Source organism: Giraffa tippelskirchi, chromosome 1 (assembly GCF_054371585.1).
Source record: "Giraffa tippelskirchi isolate mGirTip1 chromosome 1, T2T-mGirTip1v1.2.pri, whole genome shotgun sequence".
NCBI lineage: Eukaryota > Metazoa > Chordata > Mammalia > Artiodactyla > Giraffidae > Giraffa > Giraffa tippelskirchi.
This window is the reverse complement of record NC_137275.1, coordinates 96,210,028-96,214,835: the sequence shown is the minus strand read 5'-3', so window position 1 is coordinate 96,214,835 and position 4,808 is coordinate 96,210,028. Positions and strand designations below refer to the sequence as shown.

At 35.6% G+C, this 4,808-nt stretch overlaps 1 protein-coding gene across 1 annotated transcript in view; it reads right to left on the bottom strand.

Annotated features, from left to right (window-relative positions):
• FAM241A (family with sequence similarity 241 member A) overlaps positions 1-4,808 on the bottom strand; it is a 40,218-nt gene that overhangs the window by 29,130 nt on the left and 6,280 nt on the right. The window lies entirely within an intron of this gene.

Genomic DNA, 4,808 nt, shown 5'->3' with positions numbered 1-4,808 from the left:
TACTACCTCACAGATGCCAAAATAATTGTCTGAAGCATTTGCCATATGCCATTTCTGCTCTCATGGAGATGATGTTTCCTGTGTGAGCCTGTGAAGGGGAGAGTGGGAAGTTGCAGAGAATAAACATATTAACAAACAAATAAAATAATCTCAAATAGTGTGAGAGCTATGAGTAAAATAAAACAGAGTAATGGCAGAGAGGAAGATGGGTTGGACTGGAGGTTCTTTCTATACAGTAGGCAGAGCTGGGATCTCAGAGAGGTTATAGTTAAGCCAATGATATGAAGATTTGCCAAAGGAATATCTGGGGAAAAGAACCCAGGCAGAGGTTTTGAGACAGAACTGCGCCGTCTGGGCTAGTGCAGTGATTTTGACTGTGATCCACAATAAGAGATATATTTTATTTCTTGACCCAATACATATAAACTAAAGTTCCACAAAATGACATTCATACCACATGTGAAACATTCTAATGATTTCTGTCCTATCCTATCCTATTCACAATTCACTAAATTAATTTCATGAACCAGCACTAGCTTGATAGTTATTTAGCATGGGTTTGAATCTCAACTCTGCAGTTAGCTGTGATACTTTCAATATATTACTTAGCCTCCCTGTTCTGCAGTGTTTACACCTTTAAAGTGGGAGGCAACGGCAGTAGATCAAACCCATGAGGTTTCATACCAGATTTCCTTCCAGAAAGACCAAACCAATTTTCCTTCTAACTTCAGTGTATTGTTACTTCATAATTGTTTCTTTAAATCCACATTATTCATTTTTAAAATCATTATCAATTTGATACGTGAAATAGTATTCCTAATAGTTTTAATTTGCATTTCTTTTATTTCCAGTGAGGCTGGACATGTTTTCCTCCTTAGTGGATACTAAATGTCACTGCAGGTTTTATTTCCTACAAACTGTACAAAAACAATATGTTAAATATAAAATTTTACTAAGTATATAAAGCTTCACCTAGCTTTAGCATATATAATTTATAACATGTTTATTATTACATTTATAATTTGTCACTTTTAAATTAAATGCAAAGTTTTAACATTTATTTACACTTACCTTACACTAAACTACATATAACCAATAAAGGAGAAAAACTTTTTTTTGTATCCACTTGGGAGGATGGATACATATCATTGAGAATATCAGCTAGTTCTTGAATTGGTTTTTGAAATTATTATAAATGAAGAAATACTACAATTTGCTTTCATTGTCATTTTAACCAATAGAATTCAGTATTTAAAATCATAGTTATAAACTTAGACAAATGAAACCAAGTATTAAAAAATATACACAAAATTTCAGCCATATCTACCAAGCATATTAAAAGAGTTGCCTACTGCAGTGGAAGAGAACAGTTCTGCAATGAAGAAGTAAATTAATTAAATTAAATAAAAAATAAACCAATTAAAGTTAATGCTGTGCATGAACTAATGATAGATAATAACAGGCCATGAAGTGAAGAGTATGACTGATTCAAGCTGCAGGTTAAAAATTTCTACCTTTTGTGCTTTCCCTAAAATCTATTTTTTTTTTTTTTTTTTAAGAAACGAAGTTTCTGGTGACACTATTGAGTACCTTGTACATATAGGGAAGTATGCTGGCTGCTACCACAGATGGAATAGTTTGTTTATTTAAAGAAGCCAAAATCAAACATTTTTCCTTAAAAATGACTTTTTTTTCTCAATTCTCAATTTGTGGCATGACAACAGCTTCTGTTAGATTTTATTATCTCTGAAAACCATGGGATAAGGAATTCAATCAAACTGATGAAATTTGCCAGTCATGGGAAATCAAACTTAAATTCCCTGCCTCTGTAGGTGGTGTGCACACATCCCAGTAAAATTTTGATGAAGAGGATAAAAGACAAAAATCAAATTTTTTCAATTAATTGGAAGAGGGAATTAAAAAAAAATCTCACCAATGTTAGAAAAAATTATATCTAATGAATATAGTAAAAACCACAAATGGAAACTTAATTTTCTTAACCCTGTGTTTAGATATAAAGTATTAACAATAATTTTATCCTTTATTTTCCATAAAGTTCAAAACATTTGGACCATGCTTTCCCTTTGATCAGATAAGCTCTATTTGTTGCCATAAGAAAACAGCAGCAACAAATAAAGCCAACCGTTTCCTCTTCCTAAGCCAAGACAAGGCATAGCTGCCAATGATGTTAAATAGAAAAACAAAAAACAACAAAAAAATCCCCCTGGATATGGGAAAAATTAGATCAGAAGACAGAAAGTATCTTTTGCATTAACTTAATTAGAAATTCAGTTTCTCTGCCCAAATGAAACTACCCTTTGATTATCTTGTTAATTCCCCTAAACACACACACACACACACACACACACACACACACACACACACAAGCACACACACGAATACACTACACTCTTAAGGAACCAAAACATGACTAGCAGAGTCTCAAAGTTTTTTGAAGATATGTGGCTGTTACTGCAAGATAAGACTATGACTCCAGAGATCACAGAAATTAAAGATAGTGTAGCCAAGGCTTAAAGGAAATATGAAAAAAGATACAGTTTCTGCTTAGGTCTCTAGTGCAAGGTTAATATCATAGTACTACTTTTGGTTTTTCCCTTTAGCCTTGTTTTGCCACTTCTCCTGATCAGTAAATTTAGAATAACATGAACAGAGGAGGGTGGTTATTTTTCCCATCAAGGATCAGTGATCCACAACAAGAAAAAAAAAATTAAACTAGAGGTCTATACAAAAAGCAACATAATTTGCTTTTTAAAAAAAGAAATATGAAATACTTATCTGATTTTCAGATTAGGAAGTCTTAATACTTTATTCAATAAATAATACTTATTATATAAATCTGAAAATTGCAGATACTAAAAATATAGTTCTATGATGTGGTTAGAGAAGAAGAAAAAGAAGAGAACCAGATAAAAAGATGACAGAGAAGATGAGGGTAAAACAGGGAGCTAATATTCATTGAGGGCCTACTATATGGTAGGTCTTTCATAACACAAAACGTTCCTGAACCCTCATAAGAACTTTCAGTAGATAGAACTAAACCCATTACATGAGGAAACTGAGTCTCTGAGGGATTAAGTCATTAGGATGACAAGACCAATAAAGCAGTAAAGTCAAGAATCAAATTTAGAACAGTCACACCCCAATACCTTTTCCATTGCTCTGTAATGTCAGCTTCTATAGAAGAGAGGAGGCAGTGGGGTGGAGAACGTATATGGAAATGAAGAGAAAGTGGCTAAGATGGTAGGTGAGGAAGAATAAAAGACAATGGGAGAATGCAACACTCAATAAGGAGAGATGAAAAAGAGATGAGTAGTAGCACAGAAGGGCAGAAAAAGAATATGCGAGTATGTGGCTGTCAGCATAACTGACTCCATTTTGGGCCCACAGGGTTCCTCCTGTTGTGCTGATCCCACCCAGGACTGTACTGTGCAGTAAGTCATTTCTCTGTTGTCAAGGGCTTTGGAGCTAATCAGCATTGTTTAATAATCATTAGGGACAGGTTGCCTCTTGCTCTGTAGTCCCCAAACAATGATGAAAACCTTCACTAACTTATTCCCTGTGTCCACAAGACTAGTTATCTATTCACAAACACTGACTTAGGAAGGCACTTCCTGTTTCCAAGCATGTACCCCCATGCCCTAGGTTAACTGTAAAATTGTCTCAGTGGCCCCTTGGCAGCGTGGAGTGCAGCTGCAAATGCTCCCATATCCTTGTCTCCTCAATCCCACCCTGTGAGCAAGTTACCCTATAATATAGTGATCCACTGATTATACAGAACTGCCTGCCTTGTTTTCTTCAGTCTCTATAGATATCTTCTTAGTTTGGTGGGCACCTTTTGTTCCTTCCATCCTCCAACAGAGAGGGAAAGAAAACTAGAGAAAGTTGCATATAAGGAGTTGCTTGAAGAAAAGATGCAAGAAAAGATCTGTTGGGAGACTAAGTGTTTGGAATGTAGGTGTCAAGAAAATAAACAATTATTACATATCCACTGGAGTATCTATCAGTAGAGCATTCTCAACAACTCAAACCACTGTAACCCTAATTCATTTTGAGCAGAGTTTCTCAACTTGAGCACTAGTGACATTTTGGGTCAGACAATGCTTTGCTGTAGGCGACTGTTCTGCGCATTACAGGCTGTTCAGCAGGACTCCTGGACTCTTCTTATTAGATGCCAATAGTACTATACCTCCTCAGTCTTAACATTCAAACACGTCTCTAGACATTGCCAAGTGCTCCTTGTGGGTCAAACTGCCCTAAGAGCCATTGATTTAGAGGTTCCATTCTTGAATAATGATAAAAATGAATGAAAGATATCTACCATATACAAAATTATTCCGGGAGTTACTCTAGTGACAAGATGCCCATTGGAAAGAAATTAGATTACGTTCAGGGCCAAGTTCATCTAAACTCAAGGAACTTTCTACAGTATTGTTTGAAGACTCCTTTTAAAAGACGTGAAAGGAAGTGGGTACAAACAAGTATCTATTTTTGAACTATACAATCTAAAGGGGGGCAGCAGATTTATCAGACTGTTCTTCCATCATGGGCGAAGGCTCTTATTTCTGAAAACAAAAACAAAACCAGCTCTGGAGTTTGGAGACCTCGGTTCTGGTGTGCTCTAGTACGAGACAGTTGTAAGACTGAGAGCAAATCACTTGGCCTGGGGAACCAAGGCTTGTTGGCTTCTTACACTTTACCTAGAGTTCAAATACACCCTTCTAGGAAAATAGTAAAAAGTAAAATAACTTCGATACATATCTATTACTGATACTATGGTGAAGGGAAAG